The sequence below is a fragment of the Emys orbicularis genome, chromosome 1 (genome assembly GCF_028017835.1).
Source record: "Emys orbicularis isolate rEmyOrb1 chromosome 1, rEmyOrb1.hap1, whole genome shotgun sequence".
NCBI lineage: Eukaryota > Metazoa > Chordata > Testudines > Emydidae > Emys > Emys orbicularis.
This window is the reverse complement of record NC_088683.1, coordinates 298,008,309-298,031,462: the sequence shown is the minus strand read 5'-3', so window position 1 is coordinate 298,031,462 and position 23,154 is coordinate 298,008,309.

Sequence of the window (23,154 nt, the reverse complement as noted above, 5' to 3'; positions counted from 1 at the left end):
CATCTTCTTCTGTGGTCAGGTCAGGTGCAATCCTTGCATGCAGCTACTGCATTTTTGATCAGAGCAAATGCAAGGTGGGGAAGATGATCCTTGTGCCCTCTTTCCCTATGTATCCTTGCACATGGGCAGGGCCCTATCTGGGCTCAAACTTTCACTCACCTGTATTTTATTTTAACTGAATGTTATCAGTATTGTAGTATTATAATTATTGTGGCTAAATATCAGCTGCGTGGTCCTGCACTGGGACTGTTACAGGTTAAAGACTTTGGTAAGTGTGGCCTCTAGATGAGGGTCCTGACTTTGTCCGAACTGTGACAACACAGATTATTGGTTTTTAGCACCACCCATGGAGCTTTTTAGTGAAATATTTAAGTATCATTATGCCATAATGGCTCTATCAGCCCAACTGGCTTTACATATGGCTGTAATTAAACAAGTAGTAAAACCCACCTAAAATACTCATGAAAGAGGCTTTGTTACTTCTGCATTTCACAAAGTATGTCTGCATGAATCAGCAATAATATTTGTACATAATCTCTCTCTCTCTTGTTTATGCTCAGTAATGTTAACATATTATCTCTCTGACATGTGATTAACACATTACCATGGCTTTTTGCTTTCAACTTTACTTCTACTTTAGAAAGTGTCCTTTTAAAACAAAAAAAGCATGGAGGGGTTACATGTTTATTGTCTTTCAATGATTTTGTAGCCAACATCCTCACATTACAAAGTAAACACTTGTGTTTTCTTGTCAGCCCTGCAAACACAGCCTATGCTCTGAGCAGCAAGTTGGCTTCTTTCCATCTCATACATTATCACCAATAAGAAAGGTTCTGTAGGCCAAATTAGTCCCTCGTTTGCACCTGTGTCCCCTAATGCTTTTGCTGGATTTGCACAGGTGTAATTGCATAGAATTTAGTAAACAACTCTGATGATGCACAAGATGGAATAGAATCCCCACTTCAATCTCCCTTAGCTATGTTGACTGTGCAATGTTAACAAGAGTAAAAAGCAATGAAATGTATTTATGTTAATGGTGTCAGTAGATATGATTCATGTTATACGTCAGGAACAGTTCTGTATAGTAAAGGGATGCAGGTTCAAAGTAGAAATCCATTTTTATGTCATATTTTGTACAGTGGGGGCTTTGGCCTAATCCTGCAAATGATTCCACGTGTTCTTAAATTTACTACCATGAGTAGTTCCATTGGTTTCAGTGGGAATGTTCCTAGTAGTAAGTGCAGTCAAAACCACATAAGTTTACAGGCTTGGGGCCCTAGGCTTCTCCTCCTTGCTGTCAGAGTCACTAGCTCGTTGTCTAAGGCAGGAGCAGTTGCAGCATGGTGTAGGGGCTGGCTAGTGTGGAAACAGGCACAGGCTAGAGCAGGAGCAAGGCATTCTGTTGAAACTACTAACAATAGGAGTGTTCCCAGCCAGGTAGTGACAATGAGCAGACGAGATACTGCATCTCTGAGGAGTCTGTATATCTGCCTTGGGATCTGCTGGGTGGGTTTTTGTATGTGGATTGACTGGCTGAACCCTGGTTGAATGGTATGGGGCCTATCATAAGACCTGCAGGTAATTGCTTCTGATGACTCGTCACACTCTCTGACTTAGGAATGCCTCATCAGACGTAAGCAGGCTCAGACTCAGAAGTATCACATCCACTTGTGCTACATAGCAAAGGGAAATTCCACCTCTCTGAGTCAACCACTTTGTGATAACAACTGAGCTAAGAAGATCCTTGTGGGAAACTTTTAAGCCTTCTTTTAATCAGGGTGAGACTGACATTACAAATTAATTACTACTTGCTGTTCACTGGGGACCTGATTTAGCTGTAATGTGACATCTGTTTTAGCCAACTGGCACTTTCTTTACAGTTTGCCAAGAGAAGACCTAGAGTTCAGCTTCTTTGAACCTATAACAAGCTCCAGGATATCCTTCCTAGGCTCCATGGTTTTAGGACCCAAAGCACGGCACTTTTGAAGCCAGCAAACTATTAATAACCTGGCTAATATATCTTCATTGCCTTCCATTATTGGAAAGTTGGGGACCTGATCCAAAGCCTTTGAAGTCAATGGAAGGACTTCCCTTGATTTCAGTATGATTTGGATTAGGCCCTTGCAGAACTGCCTTTTCAAAACCAGCTGCTTAACTCTCCCCCCTTCCCCCACACCATTTGATCCAAATTCCTTCCAAGCCAGGTACCAGTTCTTGCCAAGGCTTTGGGCCTCAGCCGAGCACTGACAACTTCATTGCTGGAAACCAGTCTGTTTTGTTAAGATGGGTATTGAACTTATAACAATGTCTTTAGTGTTTAGAATTTATGAAATGCTTGTAAGTTGCTACATGCATTAATCTCAATTTCAAAATCTTCATCATGTGCTATAAGGTAATATTTATTTATGTTTTTGCTTTACAACTGTAAAAAAATGTTTTCCCTGAAGCTGTCAACCTGTCAGAAGGCATTCTCCCTTGCCCATCAGGAAGGACTCTTAAAACTAAAGAGGCCCTTGTGGAATGTCACAATACAAAGACTTTGCTAACTACTCCTGCACAGGCTACGTGCAAAAGGGCTCATCCCAACAGCTTGAATTCTGAAACAAATAAATAAAGATAGTGAACATGAATTTTTTTTTCCATATTTTTTTTTCTGTTTGGATTGTCATAAGGCTGGAGCTAAGAAACCGAAGCAGAGATCCCTAGGGTCAACTTGGATTAGCGCTGACAAATAACTACAAATTTGTTGCCTTTTAAAACCAACAAGACTGTTACTTATTTGTGTATGTATGTTTACCCGCTTTAACCTGTTAATAACCTGTAAATAACTAATTTCTTCTTTGTAGTTAATAAATCCTTAGTTCACTATAGGATTGACTTCAAGCATTGTATTTGGTGTAAATTTGCGGTAGAAAGTGACCTGGGGTAAGTGACTGGTTTCTTGGAACTGGAAGAAACCTGAATCTTTTGTGATCTTTGTTGTATGACAACCAACTGTCACTAAATCCAGCTTGCCTGGGTGACAAGATTGACTGGAATTCCCAAGGGGACAGTCTGTGACTTTATGGTGAGACTTTCTCAGTGCTTCAGGAGTTAAACATTTGTTACTGGGTTGGAGAAATCTAATTAAAAAACATACCAACAGTTCAGGGTCTCTGTTCTGCTTTTAACCATCTGCCCTGAGTTTGGCACTCATGGTCATGAACCACTCCAGACAGCATATAGCCCTGCCCCCTTCATTTTGCTGTCCTCTGTGACTTTTGAGATCTCAGTATTGTACTTGACTGAATTTTGCTCTGTGGTTCCTTGGAGATGAAAATGGAGATTTTTGTACATATTTTTGTCCCTTCTAGTCCTAGGAGACCTGATACTAACTTTGAGCTTGTTTTTTGTTTTTGTTTTTTTCCTGATATGGAAGTGCAATGTGCTGTCCACTAGGTCATTTATACAATCATTTTGGAAAGAAGTTTTGTGATTTTTTAATTAGTTTTAACCCTTTTCACCTCTTCAAACATCTTTATGGACATTCATTGATTTCAATTGCCATACTGATAGCCTACTGATTTGCATTGCTTATTAAAAAAACTCTTCAGCATTTCTTTGTAATGGATGCTTAATATGGTGTCTTTAAAAAACATTGTTATGAATTGTTTGGGTTAAATACTAAAACACTGAAGCAATATGCATTTATCAGTTTACATGAAACAAAAAGTTTCCAAAGAGAGGAAGGATTTGTGGGCTTTTGCTTTGGGTTTTTTGTTTTGTTTTGCTTTCTTGTTATTTATTACATAACAGTGAAATCAGTGGATCCATGAGAAAGAACAGAAATCTGTTACCAAGAGCAGAGTCCAATATTAAGTCTCATTTGCTCAGCCTTTGGCTATTCTAAATAGGTTGTTTATCACCTAATAGCTTGAATTTGTATATTGTAATATCCCTAATAAAGCATTTCTCATTAAAGTTGTATGCAAATTCTGTTCCAAAGACAAGGTATTTTCCAGTTGACTGCCAGAGCTAAGTCTTATATATTCCCAAATTTGTAAATGTCCATATTCCACTTACATAAACTCTCCAATCTCAACTATGTTTTTCAGATAGACGTGTATCAGTTAAAGAGTATAACACCTCTTTTCTACCAACATTGAAAAAACAAGCTACCTTTTATTAATCATTACCTAAATGGGCAGAAATGTATAATACAGAGCAACCTTACTCTTGATCTAGCTCCTTGAAGCAAGATTTTGCCAGATGCTGCACAGATGCACAAGTTGGGGACACAATACCAAAATACTCTCCTCTGTTTGGTAGCCAGGCGCAATGTGGTTTTTATGCTCCCTTTGGCAAAAGGATAATGAAATGTACCACAGCTACAGGTGTTAGTCTTTCAAAAGTTGTCAGAAATCAAGTGAAGCCATAGCTTTACTCTCTGTGCTCCAGACAACCGGACTGGCCAGGAATGGAGTGGAGCTTATCCTGCACTTTTTCAGTAATGGAGCAGAAACTCTCCTTCCCAAAGGAGGCTTTATACCAGTCCAAAATACAATGCTTCTCCACTGAGGTATTGGTCTCCACACTTCCCTTTGTGAGAACATATGGCTTTATGGCATAAACCAGCCTGAAATCTTTAAATAGGTAGTGTAGTACAGTGGTTCTCAACCAGGGGTCTGGAGCCCCCTAGGGGACCATGAGCAGGTTTCTGGGGGTCCTCCAAGCAGGGCCAGCATTAGGCTCGCTGGGGCCCTCGGCAGAAAGCTGAAGCCCCATCGCATGGAGCTGAAGCCCAAGGCCCTGAGACCCACCACCTGGGGCTGAAGCCAAAGCATGAGCAGCTTAGCTTCACAGGGGCCCCTGTGGCACGGGGGCCCAGGCAATTGCCCTGCTTGCTACCCCCTAATGCCGGCCCTGGCTTTTATATGCAGAAAATTAGTTGTTGTGCCACGGATGGGCCATAGAGTTTTTATAGCATGGTGGGGGTGGGGGTGGGGGTGGGGGTGGGGGGTGGAGGGTGGTCTGAAAGAAAAAGGTTGAGAATCCCTGGTGTAGTAGATAGTTCATTTCTAAGTAATGCAAAAAAACCCAACAACAACAACAAACAAACAAAAAAACGCTCTGTGTGTGTGTGAGTGAGATTTTATATATTTCTTCACCCCCAGTTCCCAGGAAATTTCTTTAAAATAACCATGTGTAATCAAGCATTACTGTGGGACATCACTGCAGTTTTATTGATAGTCAAAATATTTACAGTGCCAGAGATTGCAGGCCTAGGGATGGGAAGTTTGTGTTTGGGGAGGAGTTTTGTGTTGGGGGGTTCCCCCTACAGTGTGATATCAATTTGTCATATACCTCAGTACTGCAAAATGCCTTTGTGTCCAGCTTGAATCTCTCTATTTGTTTGATATCATGCCATTGCGATGTCCACTGTCTTGGCTAACATACCAGGGACTGAACTGGGAACTCTAGGTGAAAATTTAGCAGCTCATGCTTTTAAGTCCAAAGAGACAAGCCTCTATAGGCGAGGGCTGATATCCTCTTTGATCAGCACACACATATGCCAGAAGGTTACATCATGATATTCTTACAGAATTGATTTAAAAACAAATAACGTGTGTGTTAAGTACAGCAACTACTGAGGTTTAATCCTTTGTGATACAAACTCTATAGCACACGTAGGAAAAAGCCTTCAAAAGTAAATGCAGCTAAACAGATTAATGGTATCCCATGTTAGAAAACCCAGATATTCTCCAAAAACTCAACATCAGACGAAGAAGAAAAAGAAAAATAAACCAACCATTCTTTAGTCAAGAGAACTTCATAGTTCAGAAGTAATATTTACAATGAGGTCGTTGGTTAACAAACTGTGGTTCTGTGTGGCTCATCTTCTATGAGCATATTATTATTTATATTGTCTCAATGTCTAATGGTCCTAGCTCCATTGTGCTAGGTGCTGTAGGCTACATCATTTAGGCATTGCAACACAGAGCACACTAATGCCTAAATACCCTTGAAAATCTAGCCTTCCATCTTGAAGGCTTGTGTTTATTACCAGTTGGAAGTGTTTTGACTTTTTTCTTAATGCTCTATGTGGACTATGTAGTTTATGTGGACTTAATAGAAGCAAGAAAAAAAACCCCTTATATTTCATAGTGTAAGACAAGCAAATCCAAATCCCTGTAAACAGAACCCTGAATCAATAGTACTGTAAATGTAGCAGCACTAAGAAAAGTAACAAACAGGATAATTTAAACATATGCCAGCATACAGGAGACCTTTCCCCCTGCCACCCTTATTTCTATTTTATTTTATTTTTTAAAAAATATTCATCTGTGAAACCTGTTTATATTTTGTCTGTAAGATTACGACATTTTCATTAATAGATGCCATATTTTAATAATTTAATAGCAGCTAATGACCCAGTATTTATGTTTTCAGAATACTTAATTTTTAGGAAAAGTTATTTTGTTTTATTCTCCCCTCCTCAATAGAAAATAACGGGCATCAATATTCAGATTCTCAGGTGTATTTCTGAGTGATGTGCATAGACTCAGCAGCCATAAAGTTACTTCCTGCTCACCCCCCACACACTCTGTATAGGGATTGTGTCGGGGCATGCAAATGGCAGATGGGAGGAGGGTAGAGTACCAGGCATCCCACCTGATTCTCAGTTGATTCAGAAGTTCTTGTGGACTTCAGCCAACATAATTTACAGTAGTTTATATGGGGATAGTAGCTTATGCGGAGGGTTGTTTTGATCCCCAGCCAGATCAGAATCAAAGGAACAGAAAAGGTGGCTTAGAGCCAGCCCTCTCCCTACTTTTTTGGCTGTATCAAGTTTGCATTCACTGCAGCTGAGGATTTAGTCTCAAATATTAAAAACACCGGACACTAACCAGCCTACACTCATATTGGCTGTTTTACCCTTTGTTCTTTTCTGCTCCCAGATTCGTCTGCAGTCCCTCTTTCTGTATCACTAATGAAATGAAATAAAATGAGCTGGTGATGTTTGAGCCATATTCACTTCTATATCAAGTGTCAGGGTTGCACTTCCTCCCAAGTAAAAATTTGTCTTTGCAAATAAAATGTATAACACCTTAAAAAAAATCAGGTCTATTCCAGATTTTGAACTCACAACTAGGACCAGATCCTGCAGCTCTTAGACAGGCAAAAGCCCTGTTAAAGTGTAAAACGCTGCATAAATCTGAACCGATAACTGTATACTGTGTACAACAGGAAACACTTAATAGAATGCAGAGGTAACATGACTAAGGCTAAGATTTTGACATGATTATATTTAGTAAAAGTCCTGGAAGCCGTGACCTTCTCTGTGACTTTTGCTGCTGCAGGTTTCCCCTGCCACTGTGGTGGCTGGAAGCTAAGGGGGTCCCCCCCAACACACACACACGAGGCTATCACCCGTCGCTGGAACCCTCAGGAGGGCCCCCTGAGGAAGCTGTCACTGGAACCCTGCAGTGGGACCTTGAGGAGCTGTTGCCTGTCACTGGAACCCTGACAGGGCTCTGCTGCCTGCCAGCTGCAGTCCCGTGGCCCCAGGGGCTGAAGCAGAAAATGTCACAGAGGTCTCTGGAAGTCACAGCTTCCGTAACTTCCGTGACCTCTGTGACATAAATGTAGCCTTATTTATGACTGCATTGTTAAGCATATACACAATAAGTATTCTAAACCAGAGGTTATCAAACTGTGGTCCGTGGACCACCAGTGGTCCGCGAGCTCCATTCAGGTGTCAGTGGATAGTTCCCGCTAAGGTGCGTGCCTGGACTTACACGAGAGAATGAAGGGCCACCCACCTAATTAGTGGAGCCGTGCAGGCCTGGCTCCCCTAATTAGGTGCCTGGATCTTGGACAAGACACACATGTAATGTGAGGTGGTGGCCTTGGAGGGAATAAGGAGTAGGTGGGAGGGGGCAGTGGGTTGAGAAGAGAGAGCGGGGGGAATTTGGGATGTGCAGGGCTGCGGTGGCCAGAAAAAGAGGCGACTTTCCCAAGCTCCAGAGCTGCGGCTGCTGGGGAGAGACAGCCCTCCATCCCAGCCCCAGCTCTGTGGCTGCTGTGGCGGGGGAGAGAGGGCACATCCATCAAATTAGAAAGGTAAGACTACTGATATTAAAATATGAGATGTGTGCTTTTAATTGTAGAACAAAAAATGTTTATTATCATTACTTTTTTTTATATAGTGCTTTTATCCAAAGCGCTTTACAATAGTTAGCTAACGGTACAAACAACATTTGGAAAGATCATTAAGTGGTCCTCAGATACCCTCAGCAATTTTTAAGTGGTCCGTGGAAAAAAAAGTTTGAGAACCAGTGTTCTAAATTAAAGTGATTCAAATCATGCAACAGATATCTGACTCTCAATCCATTAGACACTCAGCTACTTTTCTAAGCCATTTTCCTTAGTGAAATGGAGATTGAAGAGTCTAACCCGCCTACCAACATTGACAATACTCAATATGAAATGTCATTAATTCACTATTGTAATGCAATTTTTTTAACGTTTGTTTCCATAATATTTGCATGTCAGTCTGTGTATCATATATGCTAGAGGAAGTACTCTGAATAGCTTTGGATTCTCATTTAAATGTCATTAATCCACAAATTTTGTAGGCTTTCTGATCTTCTTGAACTGGAATTTGAAGTCATCCTTTCTCTGAATGTGAATGTGTGCACACACACCAAATTAGGTGCAGGTCATATACACTTGAGGCTACAGTAACATAACAAAATAAACCTTACACTGTAGCCCAGCCTATTTCCCTTATAAGCATTATCTGTTTGATTGTAGCCATGTTTGATAGCTTTCTGGTTCCCTCCATTCACAAGGCTGGCCCATTTGAACAGTCACACAAGGAAACTGATATAAACTTTTGATAGTCATTTAAAACTACATTAGACAATGCACTTGAGAGTAATGAACTGAATGATCTTGTATTGGCAATGAACAAGTGACCCAACAAATCTTTTCCATAAGATGGTCCTATGTTTCTGTGAGTTGTTTACATACCATATACTGTGTGTCAGCCTGGTAAATTTCAGTGAGGATGAGAAGTCCTTGAAGTCTCTCTGCATGTGAGATTTCTCAAGCTGTGGGTTTCCCCTTCCCTCCATAAGGTGTTTAGTTTTGTTTTGTTTTTGTTTTGTTTTGTTCTCACTTTAACTCTAAAAGATGAAGTGACTGACAAGCAAGCTGAATGAAAGGATGAAGGGTAGCATTAGCTTAGCCATGCTGGGCAGCATCCAGTAAAAAAAAACCCTAACGTATGAACCATCTTTACTTATACTCGAGTCTTTGAAGCCTAAAAGGGTCTAGAGACAGAGCCTCAGCTGGTGTAAATTGTCATGAGGATCTGCCCCATGATCTTCACTTAGATTTTCTCTCCCATCAGGAGCTGGGGTGTAATAAACTGATTCAGTAATATTTCAGTTATGTTCCAGTTAAATGAACTTGTGATATTCAAGTAGTTTTGGATTGTTTCCAACCCTTCTCCCATCCCTAATCTACATTTTCTGCATCTCAAGGTAAGATTATTTTAAGGTAGACAATTATGTTTTTCAGCTAAAAATATGTGAGTGATACAATGAGAGTAATTCAAATGATGTTTTTTTTTTAAATCAATTGACCTTCAAACTTAGCACATATTCAACATCTAATCTTCTCATTCCCTAAAATGACAAATTACTATTACCACATAAAGTAAGGAGATTAGGTAATTTATTTTGCATAACCCAGTTATGTACAGTAATTACTCTAACTCCATAGGTTTTACTTGCCTCTTTATTGCATGTTGCATTTATTTTTCCCTATCAATTATTTAGGAGCTAGTTAGTAGGTACAAAAGTAATTACCATGAGACAATCAGAACAGCCATTTAAAAGGCAGAAAAACAAATGCATTTATTTTGTACAAACAGTACTACTAGCTTGATCTTTTTCCATGATAGTCACTGGTAGTAGACTGGGCTCTATGGAAGTATATTGATACTTCCATATAAAAGTCTGACATCTTATTACAGATTAGCTATTCAAAATCTCCCCCACTTCCCCAGCATTATCATCTCAAGTCTGACGTCTCTTCACACACAAACTCTACTGAAGTCAGTGAAGGAGGCTGTGTTGCACAAGGTTTGCTGGATCAGGCCCTATAGTAGCAAAATAATGCAAAGTATTACAGTGAAGTCTGTAACTCTAAGCAACTCCTCGAGGGAATGAAAATGGTCTTTTCCCTTAAGATCTTTTAATAAATATGGCTGTGTGATATTTGATCAATTTAAGGGAATTCCACAAAAGCTTAAATCATATTTGATATAAAAATATTTATAAAACACAATGTATATTTGAGTATTTTTTATAAAACAATTGAAGTTCAAATAGTTGTAAAACTAAATATTAAGATATAAAATGCCATTTGCAGCCAGACACGTTGGTCTGAATTCAACTTCCCCTAGATACATGTGAAAAAATATTGTGTTTATTAACTTAACAGAATGGTATTTTAGTGTAAAAAATTCAGTCAATATGCAAACCTGTGCAGAGTCTTCTGTGTATAAGCTGTAGGCCAGATTCTCAACTAGTGAATATTTGCTAGCTCCACGGTATTCTACAGAGCTATGCTGATTTACACCAGCTAAGAATCTGGCCTATAGTTTGTATATTGAGGTCAATAGAGCCAGTTTATTTACATTTGCTGAGAATCTGAGCACTGAAATCCAAAAGCTAAGGTTCAATGCTTGGACATATAATTTTATTATTAATTGAAATGTGCTCAGATCATTGCAGGAATTTAAAGAAAAGCCACTGGATACAGAAAAAAAGTTATATAACACCCACCATATGTAATCCTGGAGCCAAATATCAGACAAAACAAAATGTTGTCACTTAGTGTTAAGGTTTGGAATCTTTTCAGGGAGTAGCCGTTTGTTTAGATCAGGGGTCGACAACCTCTGGTACTCGGTTCGCCAGGGTAAGCACTCTGGCGGGCCGGGCCAGTTTGTTTACCTGCCGCGTCGGCAGGTTCGGCCGATCACGGCTCCCACTGGTGGCGATTTACCGCTCCAGGCCAATGGGGGCGGCGGGAAGCCGCGGCCAGCACATCTCTCGCCCGCGCTGCTTCCCGCAGCCCCCATTGGCCTGGGACAGCGAACCGCGGCCAGTGGGAGCCGCGATCGGCCGAACCCGCCGACGCGGCAGGTAAACAAACTGGCCCGGCCCGCCAGGGTGCTTACCCTGGAGAGCTGAGTGCCAGAGGTTGCCGATCCCTGGTTTAGATATAACAGCCTACTATGTATCAACCTTCAGTATCAGAATTTACAAAATAAACCTATGATCAGGTTCCTAGAACTATCAAAGAAACATGATTATAATCACCACATGTGACAGTTAATTCATTTCAGTCTGGTGCACAGACATATAGCCGTGAGACTCCCATTAACATTACCTTGTCTAATTACAAACCTTGTAATTATATTGTTGATTATGGTTATTTCTTTGTTGCACCATCACCAATAAAATAGGTTTTTCATTATTGCACTGATCAATTATTTGTCTGAAATATATTGTTTCTTGTGGTTTTGGAATATGGATATCCAAAACTTTGGATGCTTATCCAATACTTATATGAACTAACCTAACCTCTTGCATATGCAAAATTAGGTTGGGAATCTTGCAAGAACAGGCTTTGCTAAGACATGTTTGCCTTTCTCTAGGAAGGCAGTAGTATCACAAGTACCATTTTCCTGTAGTATTTTGGCAGCTTTGTTCCTAGTCTTGCCCAGATTCCTGGAGTACAAAGACACTAGCTATCAAAAACCATCAGAGTCTAAACAAATGTGAGTTTCATTTGATCCTAGCAATCAATGAAGGTGTAATGAGGGTTATGTTTTTCTTCAAACATGCTTAATTCATGCCTAAATGTTTTATCTGATTGGCTGGATTTTTGCCATAAAGAACATCTTCCTAGGAATACATTAGAGTAAGAGAAACTTAAAAAAGGAAAATCTAAGCAATAACTCCATTATCATAAATATATATTGAACTGAACTGACCAAGCTGTAGGCTTTTCTGTCACCAAAGTAATTTTAAAATGCAGGTTATTCACATCCTAATGGTTCTTTTCCTTTAAATATATATGAAAACTATTAAAAAATGCAGAGTAAATCTCACTGTAGCTTATAACAGTTCTGCTATACAGTAAATGAATTTTAATGGTCAAATGTTGTCAGTAGTCCATGCATCCAAATCTAACTAACATCAGTGAGAGTTCCAGTGTATACTGAAAATCTTGTACTGCTACTGGATTCTTTCTATAGAATAGAATTAAAGAGACAAGGTGCGTGAGGTAATATTTTTTATTGGACCCACTTCTGTAGGTGAGAGAGGCAAGCTTTTGAGATTACATAGAACTCTTCTTTAGGTGTGGAAAACATTCTCAGAGTGTCACAGGGTGGTACAGATTGTTCAGCATAAGTAGTTAGCACATGTTTCAAGGGACCATTCGTGGTGAAGTGGCCTGTTAATACCCCTGTAATTTTAAGGGGGGAAAGGAAGAGACGGGGTAAAAGGTGGTTGGGGGGCATGTGACAAAAGCCCACAGGTAAGTCCATACATGGAGACCTGGGAGAAGGGTCGGAATCTGGGAGGAGCATGGGCCTCTATAGCAGGGATAAGAGAAAGACAAGAGAGAACATAAGGGGGAAATCAAATCAGTATCTTAGATGTCTGTATACCAGTGGTGGGCAACCTACGGCCTGCGGGATGCACGCAGCCTGGCAGGGTAAACCGCTGGCAGGCCCCCAGACAGTTTGTTTACATTTGACGGTATTGAGTGTTTTAAGGCAGACATTCTGAACTTTCTCATCAGAAGTTCGTCCAATAAAATATATTACCTCACCCACTTTGTTTCTCTAATATCCTGGGGCTGACATGACTACAACAACATTGCATACATAGAATAGAATTGAATTTTGTAGAACCTGTTTGAAATAGATCACATGGAAAAGCTTTACAAAAAGTGAGCAATCAAAATCAAAAGGAAAAATAATAGGTTTTACAGTGAGATTTAAAGAGGAGTTAGTGGCTCAACATGAGGCACAAAAAATTTATTGGGTGTTACAAAAAAAGGTAGTACCCAGCTGCAAAAGAAAGTAGAGAGGAAAATAAGGACTGGAAAAAGGTACAGTGGGGTCAAAGTGGGTGGGGGATACAGATGCCAGTTAGAATTGTTGGGTGAGAAGTCACACACTCGGGTCTGGGACTCTGAGGTTTATTAATTCCAACCTGTTTTTGAACCAAAAGCATACCTTGTGATTACAATTATTATTAAATAAACTAGAGACATACAGTAAAAGATAGTGAACAAACTACCTTCTGAGACAGGTGGGTTCACAATGGATTTTTCTTATGGTATTCTGCCTATCCTTTACAAAATTCCCACATATTACATATTTGTTAGTTTCCCTTCCAATAACCATTAAATATTATGAAAAGTATGTATATTTTGTAACTCATACAATACACATGCATAAACTGCAATTGGCATAACTTTTGCTGTTCTTGTTATTTTCACGCTATGTCTCTCTTCTAACTGGTTTATTATGCACTGATCATGTATATTTGACCAGGTCATTTTGACCATTTTCTCTGCATAAAGGTTTTTTTGGACTTCCCAGTTTGTCTACTTGCCTTTTCCCTAATTACTTTTTGTCAGCACATTTTGTTTGTTTGTTTTGTTTCAATTTAATCACATCCTGTGGTGAAAACATCCCCTCTGTCCTATACAGCAGTTATAAACAAGTTTACTTAATAACAAGGTCACCAAGGCAACATTTCACTCATGTCAAGGAAACTGCAAACTAGGCCAAAGACAGCCTTGCTGTCCAAACTTATGCATCAGATACCACCATTATAATATGTTTCCATAGAACCTCCTGGTTTAATTGATTCAGAAGCAGATAGGAAGGTAGTGAGAAAAGTCGGGAATTATATGGCCACTTTCCTGTGAAACATAAACCCATGCCACAACATTCTGAAAGCCATGCTTATTAAAATTCCTTTGTAGAAGTAACTACTGCTTCTTTTCCTAGCATATTAATTTCTTTTGTTTTAAATATTAAAAGTAATTTGACTGTATTATAGATTAATTGTTTGGCAGTTTTTTTAGTTTATTTAAATGAAGTAATTTGCCTGTATAACAAGTCTTTGCCACACAGTTAACTAATTTATAGTCATAGTTTAAAAATGGTGAAACCATTATTAAGCTGTTAAAAATATCTGCTCTTGGGTTGAGAGCTTGTATGATAAACTTTCTGCCAAAAAGAGTTTTAACAGCCACATTAATATAAACCAGTGAAAAATTAGTTACGATCAATATTATTAGTTTTATTTTAAAATCAAGGTGGGAGGGGGAGAAAGGTAACTTTACTTACAGGAATACCATGATGTTTTTAACTTGTTGCAATTTATTTTTTAAGAAGTCCTTTGATCAATGGTACCTTGACAAACATCATGTTGCGTCTGAGGAAGTTGGTATTCACCCATGAATGCTTATGCTCCAATACATCTGTTAGTCTTTAAGCTGCCACAGGACTCTTGGTTGCTTTTTACAGCTCCAGACTAACACGGCTACCCCTCTGATACTTGACAAACATGTTGACCATGGCAAATGACATCTTTTCCCCGGGATCAGATCCTAATCTGACAATTCGCTGTCTTTCAAAATGATTATAGACTTCTGGATTGAAAAGGCAAAAAAAAAAAAAAAAAAAAGGGAAAAAAAGAGAGAACTATTTAAATATGATACAACTTTTTTTGCAATATTATAGGTGGCAGTAGTAGGTTCATTATAAACCAATATTTTAGGTTACAACTGAGCTTCCATTATTGAACCCTGTTTTCATTCACTTAAAATAAATACGTGATGGATTGCAAAAAACCTAGTTGATCACTATGACTTGCTTCCTTTCTCTTTCCCTGCTGTCTACTCAGTGTTCTCTGCCACCAACTCCAGTTCTTTCTCTCACTCTCATTAGGGTGAAAGAAATGAGCCAAGGGCAGGGATTGATCTGATGGACTGACATGGGAAGAAAAAGACCATAATTTAGCCACTGGTACTGCCCATTCTAGCTGCCTGTCAAAAGTCAGGGACTTAGAAGAGGATGATAGTAAAGCAACCTAAAGTCCCAGCAGCTCTAATCAGAAGTAGGCTGTAAAGTCTGTGGAGGAAGAAAGAGGGAGCAGATATCAGAAAGCAAGAGTGGAAGACACTCAGAGGAGAGTGGGAAACTACAAATTTCACCAGAGGAAGCAAGCAGTAGAGCAGGGATCGGCAACCTTTGGCACGCAGCCTGTCAGGGAAATCAGCTGGTGGGGCTGGATGGTTTGTTTACCTGCAGCGTCCGCAGGTTCGGCCGATCACAGCTCTCACTGGCCGCGGTTCACCATTCAAGGTCAATGGGGGCTGCGTGAAGCAGCGGCCAGCACATCCCTGAGCCCACGCTGCTTCCCGCAGCCCCCATTGTCCTGGGACGGTGGGAGCTGCGATCGGCCGAACCTGCGGACGCTGCAGGTAAACAAACCTTCCTGGCCTGCCAATGGATTTCCCTGATGGGCCGCATGCCAAAGTTTGCTGATCCCTGCTACAGAAGGCAACAAGTTAATGCGGGGGGGGGGGGGGGGGATAAAGGGGGAAGAAAGAAATAAAAATCCTGATCAAGAACAAAACTCAAGACTGCTGAAGGTATTTTTAATTGATTTTTAAATAGTTATGTGCCGAAACATTAGAAAAACATAGAGTTAGTTTAGTTTTATATTGTGGGACATGTTTTGGAGTGTGCTTCTGTGAGACGATGAGTGGTTTTGCAGATCTCATTGTGAAATGATAACTGAAAGAGAAGGCCACTTTCTGGATATATGGGAAAAAGAATAATCTTGGGAGAGGATTGGTTGTTTTACAGCATTGATTCTGGTCCCAGTATCATTATTTTATGAGAGGAAGGATGATTATGTGGTTAAAACACTGAACTGGGTTTCAGGAAATCTTGGGTTCATTTATTGGCTCTGCCACAGATAAACCTTGCCCAAGGTGGCTCAGTCCTTTAACCTCTCCCTACCTCAGCTCCTCAGCCATTATACGGAAATTGTACGTGTTTTCTCTGACTCTTTCTCTTATTAGATTGCAAGCTCTCTGGACAAGGTTGATATGTCTGTACAGCACCCAGCACAATGGAGCACCAATCTTGATTAGGGATCCTAGATACTACTGTAGCACAAACAATAATAGTACTGTTTGTTACTATGTGGATTTGATGGAATATAGACAAAGGCACATTGTGGGCTCTGTAGTTCTGTTGGGTTTGTTGCTTGTTTATTGACTTTCTAGCAGAACTTAACTTGCTGCACTGTCAATTTATCCTTGTGAAGATTCCAGGTAAACAACAGGATTTATTGTATTTTGCCAAAAACTTTTCAAGCCAGATTGTGGCCCAGGGAACAGTTCCATGTTGACTTCGGATTGCAGGTGCTCAGTATGGCCTTAGCTTTCCTAAAAAAGAAGCCATTTTCTTTCCCATTTCTGCACTGGCCAGTAGAACCAGATGAGCATAGGCAAGAGTGCTTCCAGCAGCTTCTGCTGAAGTTAGAATTCTCAGCACACCACCCCACACCTCCACACCCAGCCTGCGGCTGCAGTTATGCCACAATTTGGCTCTTTATTTTGGACTTTTTAAAAATCTTTCCAGAATGCAGAGAACTGTACCTCATATTTCAAAATGTTCCAAGGGAAGATTCCTGAGCCTCCTTATGCTAAGGCTGCCTTACAGCATCTCACAGGGCTGGTGATAGGCCTGGAAAAGATAAAGTGAGGTAGGAAGGCATCTACAGGAATACAATCATGTACCTATGCATTAAAGATAGTAAGTAGCTTTTTGACTCACTTATTGTAGGCATCATGGAGGAAGATGGGTTTCAGGAACATTTAACTTCTGAAAGTCTGGTAGCACCACAGTAGGAAGGACATTCCAAGGGGACATGGGGCATTAAGCTGGGTGGAACAGACCTACCTGATAAGAAATGAGGTCAGATAAATTTGGAGAAGTGGAGTTATGGAGGGTCTTGAAGGCTAGAGTAAGTTGTTTAAATTATCTGTAATAGAGAATTCCTGGCTTATAGGGCCAGTGGACTGCTATATAGAATCTTCCTGAGATCACATCTCCATTATAGCAATACTTCTATTTATGAGACTCTGCAGCCTCTGTTGACACACAAGGTTGTCTGCACGATGGACCCCCTGCAAGCTGTTAGCCAGGTTCTCTGTACCCATCCCAAGTAGTTTGATGCAGAAAGGAAGTTTGAGAATGAGCCGGGGTAGGATCACAAATTCAATAAGTAAGAGTAATAATGTGTTCAACTATTTAAAGGCATTATTTGTTACGTATGGCTGCAATGTAACATAGTAATAAAGTTACATTTTAACAGTGATATATCTGGGGTTCCCAATACATTTTAGACTTTGTTGTTGCTGCTGAAAGATATTGATGAGCCTGGATGATAAATAATTCCAGGTTTTAAGCACTAGATTACTTTGAATTTCATTTCCAGTGCTGATCCTGAAATAGCTCTGTGAGACAGTAGTTGTAGAAGTATGTAAATTTCTCAATGTCAGCTGCTCAGCAAAGATTGTCAGAGGCAATTTGAAGCAAACATCTGCAGAAGAAAAAAATATTTTGAAATACTATTATCTCTTTTAAAAAAATATTTTGTATTTAAATTTTGCTCCCACTTGAACAGATAAAATATCACATGTCCATGAGAATTTGGGGTACAGAGATAGGTTAGACAGATTTTTCCCTATAGTATTTACCTCCATACCTCCAGCTTCTCTTGTCTGACAAATCAATATTGCATTGTATAGCTGGAGATAAACCAATAGAAAATGTCTTTGTGTATGAGGGGAAGTGGGGTCAGGGAAGCAGTCCTACACCAGATGACTCTCTCCAGCCTGGGGTAAGGAGATGGAATGGGTGAATTGGGAACAGGTATTGCAGAATGCAGCAGCAGTATGCTTCGTCCTCCACCAGCATAAATTAGAGCTAAACTCATGCAGTTGTGGCATGGCTCGGCTGCTTGGGATTAGGGAGTCACCACCAGCTCCCTAGTGGCCTCCCTCTCAATGTGTCTGAGCCTAGTTTGGTCACAGTTAAGAATCTGGCCCAGTGTTCAGCAACCCATATGGTAAGGTCATCCATTTTTAACCCATTTCCATTCCACAGTATCAGAGAGACCCCTGTTATTTTCTATTCTAAATATAGGGGTACACTGAGATACCTCAGATACCACCATATGATAACTAGCTAAATATAGATTTTTAATGGCAGGCACTGCATTTTGAATACCTGACCATATCAAATACTACTATGCACTGGGAGACAGCTCCAAATGGATCATTTATGGAAATGAGGTGGCATCTTGGTAGGCAAAGTATTCTTGTTATTAAACCATCTCTAGCCTTGAAGTTGAACAGGCAATAGATATCATTAATGTCATTTACACCAAGCACATACAGACAAACCCTATTAAATTGGGTTTTTACCCAGTTTATTAGAAACATGAAAAATACAAACACATCAGATAAATCTAGCACTGGTAAATGTAATAGCAAGAAACTTGTTCCTAAGTATAACTCATGATAGCAAGCAGTAAGCTTGAGTGCTCTGTAAACATAGTAGATTCCACAAATCCAGAATGATATATGAAAAGCCATACCTCTGTTTGTTTTTTCTCACATTTCCAGCTTTCAATTTAGTTGTGCAGACAGAAAGCATAGATAGCTACTGATGAGATTTGATTGCTACTCTATATTACTAACATAGTTAGATGTGATGCATCATAAAAGGTATTCCTATACAGATTTTTACAGATGCAGTTTTCCAAATGTCCCACCTGTTAAATGAGACATTGCTTAATTTATATTACTTGTGTTTATTTCTGCAAAGTCTACTTCCTGAGAAAATACTTAGCTTTGCAATACCTATTTCCAATGAAATATAAAAAGCAGGGTTGATAGTGAAATATTTCACCTGAGCCGTGTAGAGAATAGATGGATCACATCATGTATCTCTGCATAAGAACTCATGGTATACAGTGTTCTCTAATATTAGTAAATAAATAATTTAAATACTTAATTCCCCTATTCCTCCTCATCATTTTAAACTATGTCTTTTAAAGTGGAATAGAATAAGGAATTGCCATCATAGAGATGGAGGTGCAGTGACTTAATCTTCCCTTCCTTAATTCAGGAATTGCAGGGGCTGTTTTGGCATGTGCAGTCCTCAAACCTCCTGTAACATGTGACTTTGTTGCAATGAGACATTGCTGGGTTGCAGAATCACCAGGTTGAAAAATGCCTTAGGCATGAGGACTGCTGCAGAGATCGTTCATAGCTGGTGTAGAGCCTTCCTTCTCTATTAGACTTGTACTGAATGGCAACAATGAATCAGGCACATATTACTTGATCCTTCTCCCATTGATCTCAATGGGAATTCTGTCATTTCCTTTAGTGGGAGGAAGATCATGCTCTGTTACTTTTTAATTAGAAATCTTAAAGACTGGGGTTAATATTAAAATATAATATCACATCAAATGTCTTTCCTATATTTTTCCTTTCCTTTTAATAATGTTATCTCACTCCCATAACAGCAACAGCCTGGCATCTTATATAATCATGTCAGAGTAGCTCCTAAAACCTCTTAAATGGGTCCAGTGCCAAAGAACCTATATAAGGAGCCCTACATATACAGAATGGGGAAGTAGACATGAAGGGAGAGTGTCCATTTGGTTCACACGCAGTATAAATCCCAAATTTTACACTGGAGGCAAGTATTAGACTTCGTACACTATTCATTCCTTCTATACACTGCACATACTCTTTGGATGGAAATTATTTATAAATACTTGGAAATTTACATTTTAATCGCTACTCTGTACACGTATAGAGGCAGATAACAGAAAGCAGGAAGGGGAAGGAAGAGACAAGGGAAACCAAAGTAGTGAATTATTTTGGCACAAATATCTTTGTGTAGAACATTTCTCCTTCCCAGGCTACTATAAAAGATGTCTAAACCATGGCTTTCTTCATCTTGGTTCAAACATATTTAGCAAGCAACAGATTGCATATGCTTGGTTCATGCAAGGGAAAAATAATTAATTTACAAAATCTCTTGTAAGCAATTCTGAATCCATCAAGTATTCAGTTCCTCTTTGCTTCTTGACCTAAGCTGGACAAACACATCTTACTTTTCCCCTCAAGGCCAAGTTCTCATAGTTCAACGCACATTTCATTATAGGATGTCTCAAGCTGTTCCATGTTTTCATCAAACATATTTGTAACTTCCACACTGCCACAACTAAAACACTAACATAGACTTCTCAGCAATGCCAACAAAATAGAACTATTGTAAAGTTTCTCAGACAAAGCCATTTTGAAGATGCTATGAACCAACACAAGGCAGATTTTTTTTCCAAATGTAAAATTCAAGTAAAGTTCTAAAACAACAAAACTTTAAAACTTCTTGAGGCAGCTCCTCCACTAGTGTAAATCAATATAGCTCCAGGCTCCTTGTTTCCTTTTTTAAAATTTCCCAGAAAAACTCAATCCTGGGATTAGACGTAGCATGAGAAATCTCCAGAAATTGTCTTCTTTTGGGTTGTGATTGTGTGTGTGTGTGTGTCTTATATGCTAGCTCCCAAGAAATGAAAAAGTTTAATAAAAGTTCCCATTTACTGGACCAATTTAAGATCTCTAATTATTTTACAGCAGAAATTATCAATAATCTGTACAACAGCAGATGAAAATATATTTGTCAAACAGCATCTTTAATTAATGTCTGAAATGAGGAAGATTGGCAGATATTTGCTTCAGATTAATATAACGTTCGGAAGGTTGAATTAATGATATTTGTTATACAATTCCTGAGTCTGTTGCATTTATCATTGGGGAAAAACAATGAGGCATGTAAGTGTTTTTAATGTTATCCATGTAGTATCATTGTATTTTTTATCAATCCTGTGTCAACCGAAGTTACTAGACAATAATAAAGATAAATCAACGTCTGACAGAGCTTTGTAGATACCATTCTAAATGACTGAGGAGGACTAAAATTTGTCATACTGTCTAATGCTTAACAATGAAAGTAATTCAAGGACAGTTACATTTTGTACAGGCTCTTCATCATTTCAATAGCTTAAAGCCACACGGATAGTTTTTAATTGTTTATGTGATGTATCACTTGATTGTCTCCTTCACTCTGCACCAAGGAAGAACAGAGTAAATTAATAATAAGCTCAGGCACAGCTGCAAACTAGCTGCTACTGGACAAGATTGATTTGTATCTACAGTGATGAAGCCTGGGCTCCAGATAAATAAGGAAGGAATATAAATTTTCTTCAGTATCTCAAATCAGAATCTAAGTTTGGTATTCCAAATTTCTGTTGATACAATAGACTTTGATATATGGTACTTGGATAGGAGTACAATCGAGTGGGTTAAAACTTAAAGTAAAAGAGCAGATAGAAGTTGAATGACTTTCCAAAGTGTGTTCTTTAGCTCTGTCACACATTTATATGGAGAAGCAGGTACTGAGTTTCAACACAAAAGTAATAATGAAAAGTAATGCAGACAGAAATAGCTTGCCTCCAGCTAGACTAATGGCAAGGTTAGATTACATCAATTAAACCAGAAAGCCTCCAAGATAAAGTTCATTCCACACATTACAAGCTTTCCCTCCCATTCCAAACAAATGTCTACTTTTACATGCATAAGGCAGTTTCACTGTAACTTCATATGCCTGGCAACATAATAAGGCGGGGAGGTAGGGGGGGAGGGAAGGGAGGAATCTGCTAAAGTAGTAAACAAGGACATTAGACAATGTGAAATTACTTTAAAAAAATCTACAACAAATAAAATATTGAGGTAAAGTGACCTTCTTTTAAATATTCAGACACACTTGTGAAATTATAGTCAGTATTTTCCCAGCTGTAAAATTGTACTCTATATAACAGTGCTTGCTTTCTTTTATATTTTGTTAAGCATTCTGAAAAATGTTTAAAAGCAGTGTAAAATAATTAAAAATGCATAAAAACAGCAAGCTGCATGACATTTTCTCTTTTGAAGTGCGATTACCTTGCAGTTATCTGAGAGAAAGCTCTTTCTTGCAAGTCATTTTTTTTTTTGTCCTAAGGCTGATAAAGATGGAGAATTTGGGATTATTCCAAGCCTCTATTCAGGGCTGAGGTGCCATTTTCTTCAGTACTGTGGAACAAGAGCTAGCCACAAAATGGAAAAAGTTTCAAAGATAAATTAAGGGATGTCCAGATGTTCTTCATTCTATTCAGTGATGACAAAACTAGTAGTAGCAATACAGCAGGCACTTGGGGGGGGGGGGGGGGATAACAATGAAGGAAGATCTTTGGGTTATAGTAGTATTGGAAAGGCTTCAACATCTGTTATAGTAGTATTGGAAAGGCTTCAAAATAAGATGAGGGACCATGAAAGAAAAAAAAAGGATTTAAAATCCCCACAAAATTTGTCAATATAAGGTAAAACAAAAAGTTAAGATAAAAAATCAGAAACAAATGGTTGCTCAATAAGTTTCCTCATGACTAAGGGGTGTTAAGTTATTACTCCTGGAGAATATAGTGGTTTTATGGAGTCTACTTCCCCTCCCTCACTGTAATCCACAATATTGGTAGCCCATGCCAGATTGTGATGGGGCATATTATGCTCCATTACTCATACGTGTGGCTGCATAGGACTAGTGGTGAGCTATCCCTTAGAGCTGCGGTTCTCAAACTTTAGCAACCCGAGTACCCCCATTTTAACTTATTTTTTTTCTAGGACCTCAAGCCTCCCGCTCAGCCCCAGACCCTGCCCCCCACTCCACCCCTTCCCCCAAGGTCACAACCCTACCCCATCTTTTCCCGCCCTCGGTCTATCCCTGCCCCTCCTCCCACTCCCTCCCAGTGCCTCCTGCACATCGCTGCACATCTGTTCCCCGGTGTGCAGGAGGCGCTGGGAGGGAGGAAGAAGAGTTGATCAGTGGGGCCCATGGACCCCCTGGACTACCCTTGTGGACCCCAGTTTGAGAAATGCTGCCTT